General features: G+C 44.1%; 1 protein-coding gene across 2 annotated transcripts in view; it reads right to left on the bottom strand.

Annotated features, from left to right (window-relative positions):
* galnt1 (UDP-N-acetyl-alpha-D-galactosamine:polypeptide N-acetylgalactosaminyltransferase 1) overlaps window positions 1-25,609 on the bottom strand; it is a 122,146-nt gene that overhangs the window by 82,535 nt on the left and 14,002 nt on the right. The window contains exon 2 of one of the 2 annotated variants that reach the window (XM_066691382.1): window positions 11,744-11,893. The exons of the other annotated variant lie outside the window; for it this stretch is intronic. The gene's annotated coding sequence lies outside the window, so the exon portion shown is untranslated. The remainder of the gene's footprint in view (window positions 1-11,743; window positions 11,894-25,609) is intronic. 2 annotated transcript variants of the gene reach the window in all.

The following is a 25,609-nucleotide window of genomic DNA, read 5'->3' as shown; positions in this document are numbered from 1 at the left end:
TACGATGCTGTCGTCGTGGCTCTGCAACAGCAGATTCGGTAGTGAAATGAAAAGAAGGCAACAGATCCATTTATTGCCACATCACCACTTGTGAACGAATTTGAACAGCATCCAGATCCGTCACCGTTTCTGATCACATGAAAGCCTGTGTGAGGAATCTGCAGGCCGTATGGACCTTGCTTGGTGTGTTGTTGACAGGAGAACAATAACAACAGGCCATATTTCTGCATGTATGCATGTGTGCTTGTGTCATGGCAAATTTCAGCACAGTGGAGAAGTCACTGAGTTTCATCATATGCAACATGGCCACCAAAACCATGAGACTGACCAAACTCTTTTGTACAACCATAAAACTACATCATAAGGCAAAAACAATATGTGTCCAGTGCTAGGCCACCTAATATCCATAATAGCAGTTCTCCCACAGGCCCAGCACTCATCAAATCCACCCACTAAGATAAACACAGCAGAAAAGCAGTTTGCCTCTTGCTTTCATTAAACCCAACATGAGAGAAAATAATGATTTCACAACAGCCAGAGCTCAGTGCAGTGCTATTACACTATGCTCTTCTTAAACCAATTAAGAGTACTCCTGGCACCAGATGTCAGCTTTCACACTGTAATCCATTTACCTGTTGTGCTGCTCTTCCCGCAGACTCAACGCTGCATAGAAAGGGAGTGTGGGAGGGTGCATGGGGGGCTCTGGGACCAGGCATAAACACCAGGGTTGTGATGCTGTTGTGTGTCCTTTACCTGAGGCTACACTTATTATCAAATGGTTTCTGTGGCACAAGACAAAAATGCAAACAAACAAACAAACATGGGGAATTACAAGTCACAGACAGCTGACTAAAGACATGTGACCCCTGAACCACGGGGTTAATTACTGTGGGTCTTCTGACACGCATGGACAGGCATGGATCACAGCTTTTTAAGGCTACTATGTACAGTTAGGGAGGATACTAACCAGCACTGCATTGTAGCTTTTTCTAAAGCATTGTAGAAATTAAAGGTGTGCTTCTCACGGCTGTTTCCAGTGTCTCATTACTTTGAGAAACCTCAAGGGATGAAGTAGAGAAAGCTACAGTGAACATAATCCATCCACCAGAGCAAAACAAGAGCAGCTGGAGAAACAGCAGACTGGGGCTCCTAATACCCTCCAATCACAACACACAGCTCTCATTTGAGATTTAAAATCATAATAATATATCGATATAGGTATAGATTTATATAGATGGATAGGATGGGCTGTTGAACCAATTACCTCAAACAACAAAAGAACTCAACCACACACTCAAAACTCCCCCTGAGTCTGAAAATAACAGAACCCATGTATGGATATTTTCTTTTAGATCTTAAACCATCAAAACAGCAAGTATTATTTACAATCACACAAAGCCACTTGTTAATATTAGTCTTTGTATTTTGGGGCATGAAACTGAGTTCAGAACTCTAAGCTGCTTTCACTTGACCTCTGACCTCAGCAGGATTCCAAAGCCTACCGCCCCACCCCCGCCCCCAACACAGCAGAAAGGAAACCGTGCAGTAAACAACTGTCCTGGAGAGCAGTTTAACTCCCGAGAGAGATCAGATACCATTACCTTGAAAACCACAGAAACACTCTCCTCCCCTCTGCAAAACCTCACCTCCTAAGGTAAGAAAGGCATGAGAGAAGATAGAGGTGCACCATAGAAGAAAATGAAAAAATCCTTCCCATCCACGCCAATTAGCCAGCACGGAGCAATGCGGTTAAATCAGAATAAACTAAAACATATATTTAATCAAATCAAAGCTTGTGGAAACAAAGGTATATCTACCACACCACCTCAAAGTATTGCAGGGCATTTAATTTTGCTAAGAGATGGTGGTGCTGATAAGAAAACACTTATTAAATCCACTCATGGCAAGGAAGAATAAGAAATTGTTTCAAAAAAAAAAAAAAAAAGACTGAAGGCAAAAGCTTTTTAAAAGCAAAGTAGTAAAGCAATTAAACTTTATTCCTTTTGATGTTCAGCCTATTTCTTAAAGACTTGGGTATATTAAGCAGGTTTATAAATTAGCATTCAAACAGTCTTCGCCTCTGGCTTGTTAAATTACCGCTGTGGTGTCTTGGTTTGCTCTGCCAGGTCCGACTCTCGCTCTCCACACACCCCGGAGAACATCTTCGGTCTCAGAATCACAACGCAGGGTCAAATCTCGACGATGTGAGGTGAAATACAGCACGCGTCAGCAATTTGTTCTTGCTGTGTGTTGATTACTTTTTACAAACAAGGTCTGGAGGCACAGCAGTTTAGCCCATTCAGTAGCACAACTTAATATCTACCTGCAGAAGACGTTCTGTGACTCCAGGTGCAGTTTGTGGGACAAATACAGCTGCCATGCCTTCTCCATCAAACACAGAGAGGAGGAAAGACAGACGCCCAATGGACAAGCTCTGTGGGGAACTGTGCAACATCATAGCTCCCCTTCAGGTTTTCATTTCTTTATTGATTTCGTTTGTTTTGTTTTGTTCTGCTCGTTTCCATTTTACATGAAGTCCTGAAGGGAAAATCCAGAGCATTTTGTTTCAATCATATCTTGGGGAGGAACAGAGAAGGGAAAAGAGAGGGGGGGTGGGGGGGGAATCCAATAGTCATATCTAATCCTGCAGAACCAAAAAAGGTTGTCAGTAACGAATAGACGCCAGGAAATTCAGATCAAAGCAGGTCTGGGCACCTGAGATTTAATAAAAAAAAAAAAAAAAGCACAGAAGAGCAGCTGCCATACAAACCATGTCAGATCTCCCGACTGCGCTCCCTCGGAAGGCGGACAGCTTTCCGCTCTCTTCCCTGAGAGACGACATATGTGTAGTTTATTTGTTTTTTTTTTTTTCCACTCTGTGCTTTAAAAACCTTTAACTGACGGCAGTTCCCGGAGGATGTTCTCCAGCGTATTGCAGCAGATACCCCGCCCCCTCCACCAGCCCTGCGCCTGCCAGTCCCTAAGTGAGAGACGGCCCCAGGAGACAGACAGTCTCTACGCTTCACTGCTCAGCGCTGCGGTTTGCAGAGGGATGAGAGTGCGGGACACTTCGGGAACATGTAGACAACCTGTGTGCACACCGGCTCCATCTGTTCTGATGAAGATCCCGGATAGATCAAGACATTAACAAGGATTTAGAACGTTCTGGCGCACATAAGTAAGCGTGTCAGTTATCTGTTCTTACATATTGATAAAAATGATTTACTCTGCATCTTATAGAAGACCTTGGAGGGTATATATCTTTTAGTTTCCCCCTTAAGTGTTCTGAGTTTCAGGGTCAATACGCTGGCTAAATGCAAAGCTACTGTATTCAGTATTTAAATGACTGGTGTCATTATGTAACTGCCCTCTGCTTGAAGTCTAAAATGCACCGTGTCTGTTCCTGCCACTCAGCATCACAGTGGCCTCTCGCTCCTGCTCTCAAACACAGCATGCACATACTCAAAACCGCAAGCACAAGACCCTGGATAGAAAAAACAGGAGTGTAGAGCCGAGCTGAGCGATCACATCCCCTTTCTGCCCCCAGAACCCACCCCCACAGACACACACATACTCGCACTGAATACTGCAGACTGTGTGCACGGAGCTGAACTCTGACACACATCTGTGGTCTCAGGACATCCCACAGGAGAAGGCAGAGTGTGAGGGATTCATTAATTACAGGTCGTATAAATCTCACAGCCAGTACTGCGGCTTCCTCCGCGGCCCAGAGGCGTGGTGAATGGAGGGGTGGAGACCCTGAGGTGCCCTGCTCCCAGCAGGACCTTCTTGAGCAAAACCGGGCCTTTCAAGCACTCAATACTTACTTACTTTTATGAATGATAGATATGTTTTTATAAGTTTGTGTAAGTTTAAGGGTCTTTATTCTTCTAAGTGAAATGCGGCCGTGTTCCTTTTTCCTTGAAACTGGAGAATTTCGTTTTGCTGTCATTGATGACAGAGTGGAGAGATTAGCTCTCCACATCACCTCGCCCGGTCCCCCCCGCTCAATGCAACCATTCACTGCTCTGTCGCCATGGACACAGGAGCCCCTGTGTTGCGCCCTAACATCCTTTGTGACACAGCTAGCTATCACATCCATCTGCAATCACTAGAAGGCCAGAGGGTCAGCACCGGCACCAAGAAGAAAGAGCCGGGGAGAAGACATAACGCTGCAGATGCTTCACTCTTAACCAACAGAACAACAGCTTAACAACTTCATCATACAGGTATTAAAAGCAAACAGAGGAAGATTATAACCTCTATTCTGTAATTTTTGTTCCAGCCTTTAGCTCATACTAATTGTGCAGAATCTTTTTTTTTCCCCATCCTGATTCAGAGCAGAGTCAGTCTTTCACAGGCAAAGCGCTGCCAGCTATAACAATTATTTTTTTGTGTCCACAGGCTGCCTGGCGGGGAGTGAGGTACATTAAATAAAGGATGTGGAAGGTTACGCTTTAAATGGGTGCAACTCATGTGTAATTCCCAGCTATGGTGACATCACTCCCTGGGTTCTGTAGAGCACAGAAACCCCCCACAGGTTACTGGTGCAATGGGTCTGTCATGTGTGTGTAGTATGTGTGTTTGACTACGGGGCCTGACCACACGTGAAATACGGACGGCCCAGAAAATCTTAGCTAAAATGCTTCAGTATTTAAGCCACACCCCCACTCAGCTTAAATGCATCAAATTTCAGAGGCACTGTTATAGAGGGAAACTCGAGTTTGCATTTCAAAATAATTTCAGCAAAAAAAAAAAAAAAAATCCGAGGACACTCTTAACAGTATACAGAAAAAAAGAAACCTAATGGGGAAAACACAGCGATTCTTAAGCACCTATGGCGGATGGAGTAGACAGCAGAGAAAAGGCTGAGGCTAAAGCTGGAGGGCTTAACCTGAGGACACCACACTGTGGATACTTGTGGACATGTATTTCACCCTTGTTACAAAAACAGAAATGACATCCTGTGACTTCAGCTCCACAATACTTCAATATCCAGCACTTACGAGTACATCGAGGAAAGGGTCAATTGCTTGAGACAAGTGTCAATGTACCAACAATGGCTTCTGAACCATGGAATACACCGCCCAGGTTATTGAGAAAGTGGCTATGTTTTCATCCCTCGCTCGCTGAACCAGGACCAGACAAAGACAGAGGTTATTACCTCTGTATATCACAGACTTCAAGATTTCTTGAAATATGTGGAGAGGGAGCAGCAGCAGCTAAGGCAGCCAACTTGTATGCAGGACATGAACGCTGTTCGTGTCTCCCACATCCACAGCTACAGCCAGCTGCAGGAACGCTTCTCATTTCTGCGCACTTCTCTGCTCCTGGGACTCTCGGCAGGGAATCAGAAAGGCTGTCAAACATCTCGGGCTCCTGAGCAATGTGGCCTCTTATATTGCGTTCTGCAGACAATGCACAGAGGAGAGCAAGGACGCTTCATCGGAAAGGATCGTTTTCCATTCCCAGAAAGGAGAGGGCATGTTTCTTGTCTGCACTTCAGCACGCCAACCCTCCCAGCAGCCGTGTGCTTTTATTTGAACTCCCTCCATCACAATAATACACCATTCACCCTGGTCTCTCCTCCTTTGCATCCCTCTTCCCCTGGCCTGACTCATTGCAGCCTCCTGGACCACCCACAATCCTTCTCAGTGGGCATCACCTGCAGCAAATGGACAATCAAAACAGTCCCCTCTCTCCGCCTGATGCTCCACATTCTTGCTTCCGAACCTGTAATTCTGCGATTAAGCCACTGAAATAACTTTCTTATTAAGGACAATAATATCTCCTGACACCAAAAGGAGTTGAAAGTATTTTTGTTATGTAGCCCTAGGCAGCACATAATCTGTGCTGTGCCTGTCTGGTGAAATTGAGATATGGAGATTTGCACATTAAAAAATATATAATAAATAAAAATAAAAATCAATAACGAACAAATGTAAGAGATGGGGTTTGTTGAATGGTCTGGTTAAATGTAGGCAACAACACTGGCTTAGTTTATATCAGACAATTATCCTGTTACCAGCTGAATTGGATGCCCTTATTTGTTTAGATGTTTAGTACCGGGTTAATAAAGATACAGAAAAGAACAATTGAACTTGCCCTCAATTTGAATTTTCATTTCGAGATTAATTAAGAAACTGCATGGACTCAACAGCTTTTAGAAGGTAGGTCAATAAACCAAAACAAATTGGAGTACTCTCCTGGATTGCTGTACAAAGAGAGAAGCAAGCAGGAGCTCCTGATGGGGAATGGGGTGAAACATTTAAAAAACATTTACCATGAGAAAACCACAGAAAAGACAATCAAGGACATCAAAGAGAAATAAAATTGAAAGTGTGGATACTTTAACGAACATATTAACTAACTTTATAATCAGGCATTACCATCTCCTGTACATCTTCCGCAGTGTCTCTCAGTCTCCAATTTTTATTCTGCCCTCCACTGTACTTTTCCCTGCCTTTTAATCTCATAACTGTGGTCTTTCCTCTTAAGAGCCGTGTTTTCTTTCAGTTTTGTTTGCTTATTTTCATGTGTAATGCCCAAAAGAGGAAAAAAATCTAAACAACCAAATCAATAAACTAAACAAACTTAACACACAAACTAAACAATCCCAAGCCACAGCCGTCAGTATGGGGGCATGTCAGCTGGGTTAGTTGGCGCATCCTTCTGCTCAGGCGAATCACGGTGGAAATACACAGTGCTAATTATCTGTTTAGCAGCCGTCTTCAGCCAGCCAGCCAGGGAGACAGTGCTGCTCTGAGCTCAGTGTCGGGCCCTACAGCCTGGTGCCAGGGAAGGTGAGGTGGTAAACAACAGCTGCTCACAGCCACGGAGCCCAGCGCCTCCGGGAGTCTCCGGGACCAGCAGGCCGCAGCGTGCCAGCTAACGCACTCGCTTCTCCACTGAGCCGCGCCATAGGGGTAATTAGTGCCAGGCGGCGAAGGGAATATGGGGCGAGTACGGGGTACAGGGGGGTGTGTGCGGCTGCCGTTTGCAGGGCGAGGCTGGGGAACAGAGGTAAGAAGCTGGAGTCCTGGCGTGCATCTTGTTAAACAGCCTCAATTTAAATCACAGGGCATGCCTGCGTCACCGACACTCCCCGCTGGGAATACTAATTAGACATCAAGAGAGGAGCCAGGGCCACAGCACGGTGGAGCTCCAACTGACACGGGGCCGAGGCGCAGGCAGGCAGAGCTGCTGCCCTGACAACGTTTTGCCAAGTTGTACCAGTATTCTCAAGCGCAGAGCAGAAACGGCCGACGCATAATGTTTTAATCATGAGTGGAGATCGGGGAGGACTGTGCATCCTGCTAGGTTTGAAGAAGGTAGTGCTCCCTGGGGAAGGTGCTCAGGATCGGTGACAGATATGGTATCTTGGCATTAGGACATTCAAACATGCCTGCAAACAAATGTCACTCATTCACAGCCTCCCAGGATTGAGGGGCAATGTTATCATACGGTAGTGACCCACCAAGTCCTAAAAGATCTGCAATCCTTACATGAGACGTTACCAAATGAGCCTATTGACTCTCAAGACAGCCACCTAACGGAGATGCTATCAAAAGTCATTAAAGCCACTCAGTGAAACAAACCGACTCAATATACACAGACCCTGTGCTTCACGGCTCGCCCTCACAATCAAGTTTTGCTGATTGAACCATTTTTAAGAGATGGATTACAGAAGCAACGTGTCCTCTGCTGTTGCCAGACAGTTTATTTCAATTAAGTTTTATTTTCTGCCGCCATAATGAAGTGTCTGAAGATTTAGTCTGTGGAGTGGAGGATTTGCCTTCATGCAATGGTGATCCTGCAACCCTGGTTCAGGAGAGAGATCCTTTCCCTGTTAGTTTTTAGGTCACACCTGAAATCACCTGTTTGTGAAGACTGGAAATGCACAATCCAGCAAGTATGGTCACTTGTCCAATTAAAGGAACTCTGGTCCTTGCAGGGCTGAAGGGTATTCAGAAGTAAGTGCGGTCCATCTCCGAGGGGGAAACACTGACAGGACTCACATAGTGCTTAATCGTGCAGCTGCTCGAGGGATGCCTACAGCATTTCGGTCTGCAAAAGTCATTTCTCTTTAACTAATATATATATATTTCACTCCTGCTTCTCCACAGGCACTCTGGGAAGAGCTGCCCACTGACACGGCCCCTTCATGATCAATTTGGCAAAGGAACAGGAGAACCAATCGGAAGTGCCGTATCCATCCTGCACCACAGCATGAATAATTAATCCATTCTTAAATTAATTTATAAAATATATAAATATATATATACGTATATTCTCCTGTCTCATATGTCTTAAACGTTCCCCGTCCACATAAATTATGGATCAGCTGGATGACATAGGGAAGGAAGTGATCACAAAAAAAAAAAACGGACTGATGAAAGACAAGGACGGCTAAAAGCTTTTGAAGGGGCCTATGCTGAGAGCGGTGCGGCCCGTGCTGACAGCACCTTCAGGCTGCGTTCCCAAAGTTCATATCACCACTGCTGCAGTCTCGCTCCTGACAACGCATCTCCTCAGCATCCCACCCAAACCCCAATGAAAGGTTACCAGCGTCCCAGAGCGCTCAAATTAATCAGAAGCTAATTGAGGCATTTGTGTTTTGTTTTTTCTGTATGCTTTAAGATCAAACCCACATAACAATGCAACCTTACATCTGTAATCAAAGGCAAAGGTCAAACAATCGTCAGTGATTGAATCTTAACTCTGCATTGACTGTTTTCCTTACATGTTTGTTCAAAAGTGTTAGCTACCCTGACACCCCCAGACAATCCCTGACCTGCCGGCACCTGCTTCGAACAGTTATGTCTTTCTATCACAGTAGGAAGGGCATTACAGGTCAACAAGCAGGATGGATTTTCTTCCCTTCAGAAAAAGCTGGAGTCCAAAAAAATCTATGAGGATTGTAACAAGATCTAACCATATGGTAGGTCTAAAATAGTAACAGCGTCAATATGATTTCATTGTTAGAAATTTCTTGAAAAGCTTTAGTTACTTTTAATTATTTTAAGCAGTCTCTTCTTTCAGTATCAATCTTCTTTAACCAAGCATTCATTTCTGTCATTGTGTGCTGCTGGAATTAGCTTGGTTACAAACAACTGCTTGAATCCAGCCTGTTTGTCCCATTTTGTCAGTGTGCGATTAACTCAATCAGGTCGTCCCTCAGCTGATGCTACAAAAGCCTGCAAAGAGATGTAGAGTTCATGACGCCTCATCAAAACTAATAGCTCTCAGCTCGGGCGCCGAATGAGCTGCCCTCCTCTGAGCCTCCTCCAAGACATCAGCCCTGTCTGATAAACAGGGCCCAAACAGAATCATAGCATCCTTCTATTAAAATAATCAAACCCAGGGGACAGCAATTAGGCTCCTGTGCTACATCTAGATTAAGCGTATCAGACTCCAAACAAGCCTGTTGTTCCCCTCAGTGACCTTAACAGAAGCAGTTGGACTCCAGCAGTCTCCAGGCCCTCGCAGTTCTCTATTCATTTCCCCCGCGCCATCGATTTTGTGCCGTAGAATCAGGTTTTCCCTGCCAGCAAGGGAAACACTGGGGGGGCCGCTTGCCGTACAAACTGGACTGAGTACAAGGCGAAAACTACATTGAGATTTAAAGACTCATGCTGTGATCCCTGACATTCACACTTGCCAGGGCTACGAACGGGAATAAAAGAACGACATTGCATGTAAAAGCATAAAAGCGAGTATCGATTGCCAATGCCGAACTTGGCACTGATGAGAACCAAAGTTAAGAACTTCAATTTACAGTCATTCAAGTATTTTACAGCATAATTCTAATCAATATGCATCACTGTCAATTTGTACGGCGCACTGGCAAAACAATGGATTTTCTTGACAATGTAAATAAAAACAAGTGGGTGCTATTTATATATTTAGTTATATAGTAGCACTCTTCTCTCCTTCATGAAAGCAGTTCCATCTGGCCATGGCAAGGCAGGGTTCTAGTGTAAAACTAGAACAAATACGTTTGGCAATCAAGCCTCCTGAACTTGGAGCTGGCAGAGTGATCAGTCAGACAGACAGGCTGCAGGCGTCAGAAGAGGAAGCTGTTTTTTCGTTTGATTTCCAAAAAGCCAAAGAGCTCAGTGAACACACACACGCGATTCTCCGCACACCGTCTTTGAGGCAATCAACAATGGAGCTCAGGGACGAGGCAGCACGCACTCCGGCAGCAGCCAGGAGCCAGCAGCCCACGTAAACAAAACCGGAGAGCTCTCAGGAATTACTCGACACAAAGTAGAGAGTTCTTAAAACTGTTAATACAAATAATTTTGAATGGGAGATGGCACACATCTCTTTTCACACTAGGTCTGTGATGGCCCAAAGATGGTGCAGTCCCTTTCTTGGAAAAGCCAGTCAGGCGCTGAAAGCATGTGGAGCAAGAGATGACTTTTCAACACAGTTATTGGAAAATAATCAGCAGCTTCACAGGGCAAGAGGGCTTATGCAAGTGATTGATCACACTCCAGCTTTAATTCTTAATGTGTTTTTAAACCCAATGCTACAGCCAGCCCCGGCTTGAGACAGACCGCAAGAGCAGACTTGACATGAGAAGTCAACCGGCAAAAATGAAAAAAAAAAAAAAAGACTCCGCCACAGTACGACACTCATGTGATCAATGACAGTTTTCTGTTATATTTTGGATTTATTTTTCTTAACCAATCAAAACAAAGAAAATCTCCAGCTCTTACAATGAAAATAATCAGCAAAACATCTCTCGTTGTCTCTTTTCTTCATGTCAGATGAGACAGGCGCTCCTCCATTTAGTTTGAGTTTAATTTATTTCTCTGCCCAAACTGTAGCTCTAGGGAAATACTCAGATTGCAAAAGATCCCACGAAACATTATAATTGACTTCCTTTTATCACTTTTTCTTCCCAATATTTGTTTTTTAACCCTGGGAACATAGCTTGGGTTTTTGAAACAGCAGCTGTACAATAAATTAAAAAAATTGGAGAAAGCCCGGCGTAGCAGAGCTTTCTCAAGCAGTCTGACTGAAAACCACTGTCAGCAGCAGATGGTGTGAACATCTCAGTTCAAGGAGAGAATGAATTATCGGGAGGAAATGCCACAGCACAACACCATGATTTGTCTTTTGCGATAATGGCCTTTAAATTATTTACTTTCGCTGCCTGATCTTAATGTAGTGGAACTAAAAAAGGAACAGTGTAAAACACAAGGCAGCTGAAGACTAGCAAATACACAGACAGAAAGCTGGTTGGTTGTTCCCACAGAAAAAAATGGGATGTTTGTATAGATCCACGCCAGCACTTTATGGTACCACTGTTTCAAAGCCTATAAAGTGATGGTGTGGATCTATACACTGTAAAGACCTCAGCACTGCTCTGATCCCAAAGGTTGCCCGGCGTCCCACCCGCCCTCCAGACTCTAAACCTCTTACCAACACTGCCTCTCGCCAAGACACCTCATGCGCTCCAGTTCCTGCGATCTGAGAGTCAGCTGATACTCTCTTTGCACTCTAAACAACACCCCCTTCACAGCAACCAAAAAAATAGAGGTAATTCCACTTGAACAAGCACAACCAATTCAGCGAGATCATTATTCTATTGCATCTTCTTTCTGGACACATTTTTTTCAAAAGCTCTGATAAGCTATTTTGGGGCTTGTTTGCCATCTTTAGACTCAACACACGTGTGTGTGCGGGGCTCGACTCCAAGGTTTCCTCACTTCACAGCTGAACGCCTCCTTACCTGTGCAGCAGAGATCCTGTGGTGTAGCAGGAGGAGTGGGGGGCTGGAAGAGGTCCAGTCCTGGTGTCCAGGGCTCGGACTAGGCGCTATAGACCACAGGCTGGAGCTCAAGAGGGGGCACCGCTGTCGGCCTTCAAAATAACATGCTTCCTAGAAAGAAGAAATTGTATTTTACACACAGGGAACTGACTCGGGCATCTAGTATCAGACTCTCAGTAAAGCCCTCAACATCCACAGCAGTGTTCGTTGAAGAAGCCACAACCCACGCAAGAGGTTCTTCCCAAAAGTCACTCAAACCAACAATGGCTTGCCTTCATAACTAGGTATTATTGAAGGTTTTTAAGCAGAAGACTGGATGCATTCTTTGTTTATTTGGTTGACACCAAGTCCAAGGAGACACAGCTTAAACACACAGCTGCATAAATGTATAATAAGAATTGTACAAGAAACGTCCTATAGTGCAAAAAGTAAACAGAGTGGAGTGCTTTACAGCTCAACAGGGGAAACAAGAAATAGAGCAAAACATCAGCTACATGGGAAGTAAAGTCTTCTAGTGCATTACGCTTGAATTGCCAAAGCGTGGCAAAATCCAGAGTTCAATGACAGGTGCCACTTCTTTATTCTGCATCTCTCGGTGGCCTCCAAGGTCTCGCCTTTTTAATACGGATCAATTGAAAACGCATCCCCGAGAAATACAAACATGAGTCTAATCTTTAATTCATGGCCAGCAAAAACTTGGACACTCAGAACAATTTAAAAATATATATGATAATACTTGCACTCAGATATGCTTTGCTGGCATTAAGGATTCCATTGCCTAAGGAATGCACCAATAATTTATTTTTTCTTGATTAAAATGCATGTCTAAAAACAGCAGGTTTGATTGTTGGTAAGATGCACCAGTTCTGTACAGTGGGGTCAAGGATGGAGATACGGGCTTGTTCCCCCGTCTCTCCAAGCCTCCAGCATCTACACAAAAAGCCAATATTAACCATGCAGTATGTGGTTTTGTTTATGAATGGTAAATGTTTCATTAGCACCAGATATTTACTGCACAAATCAAAGTATACCAGTTTTTACAGTTACCCCCTTTGTTAGACATTCAACTCGGCATCATTTCAAAAAGCAGCATTATTTTATTAACTTGAAAAACAGGAAGCATATATTTAGTATCACTTTATCAGCTATGTACAGAGGCTTTCATGGTTTTGTTTAAAACTGAGCTGTGCCGTCAAGACAGTAGAGACCCGAATCCCACAGCTCTACCACATCAGCTGCACGAGCTGGGACACTAAAACGCAAGTTAGTTTACCACGAGTCCTGCCTGTGTGACTCCCTTGCAAAGAATGCGTCTCATTAGCCCTTTACTGTCAATGATAGGAACTGAGAATCACTTCCTCGTGCGTCTGAAACATCACAAGGCTCTCTCTCTCTCTCTCTCTCTCTCTCTCTCTCTCTCTCTCTCTCTCTCTCTCTCTCTCTCTCTCTCAGGTGGGCAGAAAACAGCACAGCTCTGAGACTGTGCTGATGTTAGCCCTTTCAAACTCATGGAAATACCTCTGAGTGCACTTTGAACACCCATTACACACAGCTTGTGTGTTGGACTTGGTATGGCACAATTAACGAATAGATACACATTCCTTCCTTTCTGCCATTCACACAGATGGGTGAGAGGGTCCCTGCACATGCAGTCAGGGTTGAGGAAGACTGTGGAGTGGGAGCTATGGCTGGGCGGTCCTCTTAAGGTTACCTGTTCATCTCAGAAAGCAGAGACTCACAATCTGCTGGGCCTTAGACATCCTATTTACTACAGTCCTTCAAAACTGCAGTAAATAACGGCAAACCCCACAGTAAAGTGTGGGAAAGCGAAGTGAAAGCATGAAAACGTGTAGTAAAGTAAAAGCACAGCAAAGCAAACTACCTCCATGTTAAAAACGCAGTAATACTAAGGTAGGCATCTATCAGCTGTGAGGTCTACAAAGACACATAAGCTAAGGGTGAAGCACATTAGATTCATACAGGCAACACCCCTCCCCTCCGATATAAGAGATCTCATAAAAAGAAAAGGCAATAAATCAAGTAAGATGTGCAATCTATGCCCGGGAGGTTTGTGCTGTGTGAGAAGCTTTACGACGCTCCGTTTCCCTTTTCTCCTCTCTTCCAAACGTTAGGGCGCGTTGCCAACGGGGGGCGTGGGATTGTTCATGCACATATCTCTAATGAAGGTATTAAACACTCCCAACCCCATCTGTACCAGGGCCGATACACCCCGCCTGTAAGCTGCCTGTAGGGTCTGAAATCCAGTCCTGATAAGATTGTACACTGTTTTTTTAATGCCCAAAAGTTTGATTTTAATCCAACTTCTATTAGAGCACTGACAGAAATGACATGTGTGGTTCTTTGAAAGAGAGAAATAAAAACAATAATGCAGCCGTGAAAGAGCTGATTGAGACATTCAGTCGCAGCCGGGGCCGATGAGATCGTCAGGAATGTGTTCCCAGTTCCCCCGAGACCCCGCTCTCAGGCAGAACCGCCCCCTCAGCCAGGACCCTTCCCTGCACTCCCTCTAAAAGGAGCTTCCCCAGCACTTAACCATCTACAATTTACTGCAACTACCACCACATCCCACACACCTGTCTCACACTCACTCACAGTATTTTAAAGTTGCCCATACCCCAGTTTTGCAGTATTTAATTATTTATTTCAGACTGTGCTGTTCTTAAAACATTTGTTCAGATATTTACTTCTTCAAACCCCCTCCACATGAACACATGTGAAAAAGTTATGGAAAAATTAAACTCAAAATTATCAGTACGTTTTATTGTGTGTATAGAGCCTATATAAATCTCTCTCCCTCTCCTTTTCTTTCCTTTTATGAAGCCGATCTCTTTCGGAGTATAAATGTTTCATTCCTGCTGGGCCAGGCCGTTCAGGCAGGCGTGCCCACAATGCAGTAAAACAAACAGGGGTGAGCCCTACATCTTCATTACAGCAGGTTCTGTTGGGTAAGGCCGATCATTCAGGAACCAGCCTCAGCACATAAAACATGATTCATTGCAATGAGGGCTTTTAATGGAGATTGATCAGCTCAGTATCAAGACCGATTGTCTTTCTGCCTTTGAGTACCGACTCAAACCGGCAGTAAAGAGGGCCGTATGGTTCTCACCCAACTAAACGCGTTACTAGCAGTTAAGGCTGTCACCCCACCGCACCGCACACTTGTCATAAACAAACACTGAAACAGCATGTAGATCACGATGTGGACGTGCACTTGATTTTATAGATGATGAGCATCATAATAAGAAACATTCACCATAACACACAAGCAAATACCAGCCAACACAATTCCCAGTACTAAAATGTCAGGGTTTTATTGCAATAGAAGGCATTGGGGTTTCACCTGCACCCCACAGACATGCCCAGTGATGTGATGACACACAGGCGACATGCTTCTCTGTGAACCAGCTCGAAAAGGACACATCCAGACTGCCCTGGGACACCCACCTACCCTGCACAACGAACTCATTTGCAAAGCCATTCACAAACGTAAAATGTTCATGTTTTCTCAAATCCAAAACCCTTCCTCAAAGAGCGGTCTTTTGTCAAAGCTGTATCTGCACATTTAACAATGGTGTAAGAGCACTCAGTGTATCTATTAATTATACATTTTAGGGGCTGCCTTGTGGTTCAGTATTAAAAACAATTGCTCAGCCTCACAGTGTGCCATTTGTGAAACATGATTTCACCATAAAATAAAAAGTTAATTTTCCTTTTGTCTTGAATGAGCTGATGTCAGACGCCATAAATAACATAGGATTAAATATGTTTAAAGGAAAACAGTCCAAAAAAGTTGTTCCGATGGAAAAAAAAGACCACTCTCTTTATTGAAAACATCTCCTTGAGACTAAAACTAATGGCCTTGTTTTTGGCAAATGTGAACTGGAAACTAACTGCTTCTATGACAGCACTGGGACCCAGACTGGGTGAGGGTTTAGGATTTTAGGACTTTTAGGACTTATAACAAGTATTTTCTCCCTTCTGAAGCATTTCTCACAACAGGAGAAATGCTCTGGGGACTGCCTGGCAATTGTACGCTCTGTTATGCACTCACACACTGAGCTACGAAGATGAACTGCAGGCTGCAGCACTGCTGGCTGATCAGCCAAGAAAAAAAAAAAAAAAAACCTTAAATAAGTAAACCAGTTCAGACAGACGAGAAAGAAAGGACAGAGAGAGACTGTATTCAGCCGGTTAGTGGCTGAAATGAATCGCTCGCTCACAGACTGACACGCAAGGCAAAGCAGCAGGAGAAGTGACTGATTGCTAATGCTTTGTGGAATCCAATCAATCAATTTTCCCATCTAGAAGAATTTCGCAAGGACACGCGCTACAAGGCAGCAAACAGCAGAGGACTAAAACCGAGAGCGGATTCTGGCGCTCAACAGGTTTAAACAAACGTGAAGCAAACCACTGACACAGGAGTACAACCGAAGCACCAAGCATTCAAACAGAGCTTTCTATCTTGCAGGAAAAGTAAAACAACCACATAAATTAATAAATTACACCTAACAAGCTACAACACGAAATAGACCTCAACACACACACAAAGGTGTTGGTGTGTTATGCTGCTGTGATTGTCCAATCGCAATTCAACTACACAATAGAAGACCTGTAAGCTCAAAAACAAAGGACCCAGAAAACCCCTGGTTTAACAATTGCGTAATAATTTATCAAGTCACAAAACCCAAGGAGAAATCCAGCTCCTACACTAACTACCAAAACTAGCCGAGACCGAGGAGGTTCCAGGAAAGACACCGTATGGGCCGAGCATGTGCGTTGCTCTCCGAGACGCCGTGTCAATCGCACTTTATTGCATTACATGGCACACCATATTAAATGTGATTTGACAAAGTGGGATTCAATTAGAACGTTGTTGAAACAATAAATGATGATGGATGAGAGAGCAGGCCATGGGGATTCCATTACACCAGCTTTTTTTTTGTGCCTCTTGCAATCCTCTCGGGGAGATTCTTTATGGACAGCCGCTGTGCTTCCAATAATAGCTACTTCCAGCTTCAATTTGTATCTGAAGGGGCCACTTCATTCCCATTCATCAGATCCATCCTTTTCTTTGTGTCCCTAGTTAAATATCAGCCCCCCGAGGAGCTCCACTTAGCAGATCAGTTTCCAGCACACTGGCTGGGAGCTCCATTCAGAGGCTCTTACACATTCTTTGCATGGATCACGAGGGGATCTCAGACATTTCCCCACACGCCACCTTGATAGCTCTTGAGTGGGGGGTACTGGGGGACACCCTGTGAATAAAGGGTAATTAAAGGAAAACTGGATGCTTTCCTTAAGTTCTGAACCACCACCAAAGAACAATGATCATTAAATTCAAACAGCACACCTTGACAGCAACCAAACTCCCTGAAGCTGGTCTGCAACTCTGGCCTTTCACCCCTGAAGCCTCTGGGTGCCAATTAGTTTGGGTCAGTTTAATTGTGTCCAGCGAGTAGTGAAGCCTGCCTCGGCACTGCAACAGAGACCGCACTTCCTCAAAGGCAACGAGACACGGAAGGGACACCACCTGCTGGAGACAGCTACTGAAAGAGTTTGCTAAAACCCACAATAGAAAATTACTTCCAAGTGGAAATCATCAGAGACAGAACAATATTAAACGGGACTGACAATATGAAGTCTCCTCCGTGGCTAGCTGCTCTGAGCTGAAGTAAGTGCGCTTGTTCTTGACTTCATCTATAATCTGTGAGAGGAGGGGACGGGAAGACTAGAAGGGGGATTTGACAAGGTGTGTGTTTTGGATACTGTTCATATAAGAGGAGGCAGGATAAAAAGAGAGAGACTGAGATTTGAAGGACTGTTAAAAAAAGTGCCATGGAAGATAAACTGAACATGATTGAGGCTTTTAATAAAGAGGCAGCCATACACCCTTTGGCAGCTCTCTCTGAAATGTATTGCTTTCCGTTTGCGTTATCCACAGTGGGGAGGCGCACAGCTCCCTCTGTCTGACACGATCTCGGCTCATAACTCACACTTCGCCTCGGACGGACAGGGAGAGCTCGCCTGCGGACTCGGGGAGATCTCTCAAACCAGCATGTACGGCTGACAGGCCTTTCAAGAAAAATTATTCCACTCGGTGCCTTTCTTTGCACTGCTTTACCGGCTGCACGCCTTTCGTCATCTGAAAATAGCAAGACCTGATGGTTGGGAGGTACCAACAGGAAGGGAGGAAGAAAGAGAGATGAATCTCAAGAGATCGTAAATAAATCTAAGATGAAGAGTGAAAAAACAAAACCAAGAAAGAGAGAGAACGCAGCTTTCTGACAGGTGTCTAGCAGGTGTGGACTGAACTGAGGGTTTTCTTGTACACCTGTCGAGCTGTGTGGAGAGTACACAGCGTGAGGAGGTAGTGTCAATGCAGCGGATTGAACGAGGAGGAGCTGCGGGTGACCTAATTGTCTCAATCTCTTCCCCTGGACAGCCACAGGCATATACATAGCCAGGCTGCTTGGCATCCCTGCAACTGGCCACTGACAATAAGAGAAGATAACGAGATGAACAAGAAATTGAACACCAGCTGTTATGTCCCAACCACTTCCCCAGGACTAGACACCAGATGGACGCATTGGGATAGCTGTGGTTTTATTTTGTTTTTATTTTTGTGAACTTTGCACTGCACATCTGCCCAAGTTGTGAGGGCAGCCGTACAAGACCACGGGTCTAATTATTGCATCAGCCTGCAACCAAGCACTGGGTGCGGTTCAAATGTGGTGTCCTTATCAGTGCCGTGCTGCTCAGCAAACTGCCACGGTGTCCCATTGTCTGCCCTCTGCCCCCTGTCAGGTTTTAGGAGTCTCTACTGATGATGTCACTGACTACAGGCCAGCTCAACCCCTCCATGAGCATCAGCGACCACCCCACACATGGAGGTTAATGCCAACATGAGTGTTTATTGATTTATGTATTTATTTATTTGGGGACAACATAAAATTATAACACTAAGAAAACAAGCATCAAATCCATTACACACACACAATACACTAAGGCCCAAGAACAGCAACATCTCCCCACTGTGACCAGGCCATACTGCCACACAGCAGAGCACCACTGTGCTTTTAAGAGCACTTTCAGAATAGAGATAAACCTCCCCCACTTCCCAGGACCCTGTGAGAGATGCTGCCGGCCAATTTTTATGTAAATAACTCTGATAATTAGATACCTCATTGGGGTGTTTCTTGAACTAAAAACATGCTAGAACAAACGAGAACAAGTTTCCTTTTTCAGGTCGATGAACACCTCTGTTTGCTAGTGCCAAGCACGGGCATTTACTTTACTTAAGACAGTAAAGTACACTTCAGACGTATGAGCACCCGCCTCCTCAGTCCAGGCATGAGTTTTATTTATTTTTTGGCATCAAATCTTCTGACCTGTAGTGCAGGTGTATTACACCCTCTATCTGATATGCTATATTGCATTTGCACTAACCACAAACAAGCCATTAAAATAATTTCAGGTTCCTTATCCATTGAGATTTCCCATAGTAAAAGGGCCAGTTCCTTCACTTAGCAGAGAAGAAACTAAAGCACAGTGCGATCTGAGGAGCTCTGGCGTTATTCTGCACATCCCTCATGTCTTCTGACCTGTGTGACAGAGTCTACACACACACAGCGTTGGGCATCTCTCCTCCAGAGAAAATGAAGCCCTCACATTGCAGCAAACGGGCAGGATTAGTCTGCTGTAATTCTGCAGGGATATATTTGTTAAGCACACTGTCGTTTTCCTTTTAAGCATTAAAACGTACTTAATTTATAAATCCAGACTATCTTGCTGGTTCTTGTTTATTTAAAATCGCCTTTCATCTGCTGGGAAATCCTCTTGTCTGCCGGCATGGTTTTCGAGGGGAAAGCGGTCCAAACACACGCTGCAGCTGTGATGATTAAGACCAGCTTTGGCCTTGTAATTCGGTGTGCCCAACAAGATTTTCAGATTTTCAGACGATTTATCAGGGTCTTAACCCTCCACCCACAGAGGCCGTGGGGAGGGGGAAGGAAACAGCCATAAACCTGGCAATAAAACAGTAACTAAGGTACAATGTGTCTTTCTTTTTCAACCACACCACAGACAACTTAATTGTGTCAACTCTGTTCCAAACACAAGACGGCCTTTATAAGGGAAAAAAGTATATGTTGGAATGTCTACTTTTTCCAGTGTGGGCATTGACTGAAAATGACATAATGGATTACATCTATACCAAACCCCCAAATACACAGACACAAGCTGAAGGCTGACCAATATAACAGTCATTACACACTGCAAAGACCCTCAGGGTACCATGTGTGCTTTATTAGATACCTTACACCTAAGCTTGTGGTTTCTGGGATCACTTGAAGATAAGCTGTGGCAAAAACCCAGGTGTAAATACTTTCTTTCTGAGAACAAGAGACAATCTCGTACAACAAGTGCTTAATAACCAGCGTACGAGCAGTTTATATAAAAAATAAACACTTATTAACACTTTTCTACTAATAATCAACAATATTAATAGACAACAACAAAAACAAGAGAATTAACAGATTACACAAAGCTTGGAGCAGAAATGATTCTCAATCCACAAAAGACCAGCCGTGGCAATCGGCAAAAAAAAAATCCTAATTGCACTGGGGACTTCCAGCCGTTTCCCAGAAATTAATCACAGAACTGACCTATCCCTATCCAGTACGGCTGAACTGAACTATTCAACAGTCATTTACTTAATTGGTCCATTTCTGTTCTAAATTGGGTCAATTAAGCAATGCTTCAAAGTTGTAACCAGTTGGCACTTTAAAGACGCTTCTAAAACCTGCAAAACTCTCTGGCCCAGCAGTGTCCATTACTGGGACATCAATGCAGAAGTGTTTCCGGAATTGGTCAGAAAACAGCGTTGGTTTTCCGAGTGTTTTGAATTCAAAGGACAATGAGACAACTGGCTGGTCTCCGGGGAATGCGCTGGAAGAAGCGACTATAACGCAGCTCTCTCCCCAGCTTACATCAAACAGCGGCTGAGCAGGAATTCATCTCCCACTCCACCAGATGTTCAGCAACCTCTGGCAGGGAAAAGCACAGAATGTCAGGGTGCCTTAAATAAGAGCTTAAAACATTAAGAGAGGATAAGAACTACTAGAGGCTTCTCAGCCCAACACCAACGATGGTCACGCACTTCCTCCGAGTCAAAGGTCTATCTTCCACAACTCGGACCACATTAACTCTGCCCCTGCCCTGCTTACTGCAGAATAACTGCCCCCCACTGCTAATGATTACTGTGATTGTGTGTGCGTGTGTGTGCACAGAATATCAAAGACTTCCTTTACCATGAACACAGAGTGACACAGAGTCCCCAGCACAATGAAGAAACAGAGAACTGAAACTCACTTGGACCTGAGGAATAAGGCGCCACAAATATCACAATACCTAAGGGCTCAGTCTATTGTAGACTAGCAATTGACAAAGGATTTCCTTCTACAGTGAGGTACAGTATCACCACGTCCAGGGTACTAATGTGTGAGACTATGGTTAAATGCAAAAAGTTCAACAGACTCCGACAGACTTTGAACACACACAGAGAAACCGACCTAACTTCTTCTCGTCTGCTTGCTATGTCAGCAATGCAGAAAACAGTGTGCGTGTGTGGGGGAAGAGGACTGTGACAAAAAGGAGTTTTCCTTCCCAAAGTTCAGACAGCAATGGTTCCTGGTTTCATTTGAGCTCCACATCATATTTCTCCGCTGAGATTATTTCCACTGTTTTTTGTTTTTTTTTAACTACATTGAATTAATATAAAACAATAACATGGCTGCTAGCAGTTCCGTGGCCGGAAAAAAGAAAATGAAGCCTGCGGACTTTAAAGTCCTGGCATGTATTGTTTTCATTCACCCATTCTTTCAACGTCAGAGGTAATAGCTAGACCTTGCTACACGGGTTAGAACTGCAGCTTCCTGCTGGCATCACAAAACGATCTGGTAATTCACGGCAAGATCAGCATCTCAATACGGAGCAGCATGACATCGCACATTCGCCGTTTCTGTTCCTAAGTAAGCTCATTCTTAGAGCCAGTCCTCAATACGAACCGGTGGAGTGGAACAGACACTGGGGCGCCTCTGGAAAACAGCTGGAGGATGATTCTCTCAGAGCTTATTTTTCTCTCCTTGTTCTGCTTCATCTTCCTCAGATAAGCAGCGGATTCCAATGCCAAGACAACGAGAAAGGTCATTGCTCCCAACCTTGGCACACTGTCAGGGTAGCACTACTGCTGCAACTATACGGTACAAAACAAATAAATACATACATAACAAACATTTCAAAATGCCTGATTGCTTTGCTCAGTGGGCTACAGACAAAATTATTTAGAAACTGAAGTCACCAAATAAATACCAAGTTAAGTGGAAGTCCCATATGGCATGTAGGCTAGGCATGTGCATTTCTGAAGCTTTATTTCTCTCAGACTATATGAATCAGTTTATTCTTGTTCACTGAAATCAAAACTCTTTATTCCGTCTTTGATTTGTAAGGCCGGTCTTACAATCTCCCTGTTTAAAGTTAACCCTGAGACCTCCCTTCACAGAGGAGTCAGAACTAACCTCAGTGTTTACACAGCAGTCTTCAGCACGATCGCATCTCCAGTGCCCAAATCCCCTCGGCTAATTAAAAGATTAGTGCATGTTGAAGGGCTGAAGATGTTAAGAAATATTCCAGATTCCAAAAATTATAATTGTAATTGTTCCACGAATGGAGCGCGAGCATTTGCCCTTCACAGCATTCCTTTGGCTCGATGCGTTTATACACAGAAATGTGATTATTGTGCAGCTCAGTTTCTGCTGCAGCGCCGAGTGAATCTCGACCATCTATGTAAACAAGAACTGGTCCTGTGCACTGAAGAGTAAAGGGAAAGACATTGCTGCAAACTATTGCCATTAAGCAATAGTTGCCCATGTCAGGCTTTAGAAATACAAGATGGGTCTACATGTGTAACATTAAAAAAAGCTTTAATTATGACACCATTTCCAAACTCTTAAAGCTTTCGTTACCTCATTGGGGTAAGTTTTTCTCATCAGAAAATACAAAGAACAATGCAAAATACCTCCCCCCTCATGAAAGCATCCCTGTGTGTGTTATACTTTAATAGTATGCAAAGCTATGGAAATTGCTGCTAGTGAATTGAAAGTGTAAAAGGAAAAAGTACAGATTTAAATGGCCTAACCATTTAATTTAACAAATCTAGGTCCGTCTTTTTCATTTATTCAGATTCCAAAGGTGATTTTTGCATTCCTAGCATTTTCTGCATGGAAAAAAAAACAAAGTCAGGAGAACCAAAAACTCAGCAGCCTATCACAACAGAATGTGGAACACGATGCCCAGTTTCAACAGATCTGTAAAGCTCTAAACGTTTCCCTTTCTTTTCTAGTGCCATACCACTTTCTGCCCCTATTGCTGGTGCTGGAGTTTTACTATCCTTTACCAAGAGCTTCCCAGGGTAGCATTTGACCTTGGATTGGAGACAGCAGATCTGGGATGCTTAATTACAGCACTGGTCATGAATAAAAAAAATGGCAACTGATTGCTGCATCCCAACGCTAACCTGTCATTAATATCTCCAAATAAAAGGAGTGGTGTGGGGCCATCACAGACGCCGGGGAGAGAGACTGACCGTTCCTCTTTGCTCACAGTCATGGGCTGGAAAATCTCAAACAGGGCAGGAAAACAAAATCTGGTGTTATGATTTGTTTTAGCGGAGATGCAGCTTTTTACAAAATCTGCACAACAGAGCATACAGAGTCCTGGTCCAGCTCTACATCTCTGCCATCTGCTTTGCCCGGATTAAACAGACAGCAGCTCGCAGACTGTAGCCACCTGAGGAGATCCCTGCCCCGCACAAAAATTATAATTAAAAATGATTTAAAAATGTAACAAAAGCTCTAATTGCATCAAAACACCTGTGAGGACAAACAGTCCAAACACAAATCACTTGGTCTGGGCGGCGATCCCCACATGCTGGAGGGGGTCCAGGCAGGATGCTTAAAGGCACAGACACAGTCCAGAGATGTGTGAAAGAGCGAGAGAGAGACGGGGAGGAAGAGAAAGAGACCATGAGAGAGGGAGAGAGACCAGTGCTGAGAGGTGGGGGAGGTTTGGGATCAGACAAAAATTAACAATGGAAACGAAGGACCAAATGAGAGAGCGAAGAGGGAGAGATTTCGGCTCCCCATACGGTTGAGGAATGTGCCAGGCAAGCGGCAGTGGCTCCTCAGTGTTCAAAGGCTCACTGTTCCTCCTGCTGAATGCAGTCTATTTTTAAATGCACAGTGCCAGCCCTAGGCCACAGTATTTAATTAATGAGGCTTGGCAGGATTCAAAACAACCACACAACACATCGCTGCGCTCCCCCCACCCCCCGCAAGCTCCTCATTCCCGCCATTGAAGAACCACTGGGGCTGTTCTCATTAAGATTCCCTAAAAGCTGCCCAAGAAAGGCAAGGAGTCCTGGCTGTGGAGGCCAGTATTGGTCCTGTGGCCTAGTGAGACAAGCAGCCTGGAAAACCACTCTCCTCCACAGGGGATAAAGGCATCTGTAGACAGAGCAAGTTTGTGAGTTTGATTTCCAGAGGAGTTCTGGTCACTTTGGTTACGGGACAGAACCCAAACACAGAGTTTAAAGAGCAAAGCCTCATCATGACCTGGACAGACCCCGATTTCAGATCACATGACACTTTGTTTTCCAATCCAAATCGTGGAAAAGTCACGTGTTTTCACATGAGCCTGAACACGCTTAACACAAGTTAACTTTCTCACTTATCAGAGAATATGAATCACAGCAAATGCAAATAAAAGTAAACTAACACAGCACATGGCATATTTTATCAAACATCTGCTACTATGGTTCACTATCTCAGCCCCTTCACGCTCACAGCTTCCCTCATCAGCACTGCAGTACGAGTCTCAGGACAGGAGGCATGCATTATTCCCTTCCCACAGATTCCTAATGAAAAGCATGCACTGCGAAGGCGACCCGAGTCCAGCTCAATTCATTCCTGGGGACCGAAAGAGCCGGAGACATCTCGCTCAATGAAACACGCTCATAAGAGAGGAGGGGGGGGAAAGCTATAAAAACACAACCGAGAGGCCAGACAATATAAGAAGTTCAAATGATAGATGGCACGAGGTAATTGCAGTCGTCAGCATGAAATATTCAGGAGTGACACAGCTCTCTCCCTTGGATTATAGTACCTGAGGGTCCCATCAAACAATCTCTGTGCGATGCCGTGTCGAGATCAGAATGAATTATCCACGACATCAGCTTCTGTTTGATAATCTAATCTGCAAGACCCAGCCTCCCTCTCTCTCTGCACTCTCAAAAACAGCTTCATTCACTGTGTTCAGGCTGTGATTAATGATAAAGAACTTATTCATATCAAATATTCAATATATATATTTTACCATGGGTAGGTCCCAAGGTATATTGGTGATTATGGACACATTGTAAGATAAACCAGTGCAGAAGACGCCTAGAATCGAGAAATCCATTAATTAAAAGCAAATTCTAATATAAATATTGCACACACTGTTTATATTTGTAATGACCAATTAATTGACATTCAAAAGACTAGCAAACCATTTGGACTGTTGCAGAAAAAACAAATACATATAAATAAATAAAACAAATATCCATATTTATGAAGCTTATAATCCAATCCAAGTCAAAATGAACTGCTAATTGAGCAAACGATGGGTGAAGCCTCTCTAAACAAACCTCTGGAGTCGCTAATTAGAATCTTTAACGATATTAACTTTTCGTTTAGTCTCCTGGCATCGTGC

Source organism: Amia ocellicauda, chromosome 18, assembly GCF_036373705.1.
Source record: "Amia ocellicauda isolate fAmiCal2 chromosome 18, fAmiCal2.hap1, whole genome shotgun sequence".
Taxonomy (NCBI): Eukaryota; Metazoa; Chordata; class Actinopteri; order Amiiformes; family Amiidae; genus Amia; species Amia ocellicauda.
The sequence above is the reverse complement of the archived record's forward strand: the minus strand, read 5'-3'. Positions and strand labels throughout refer to the sequence as shown.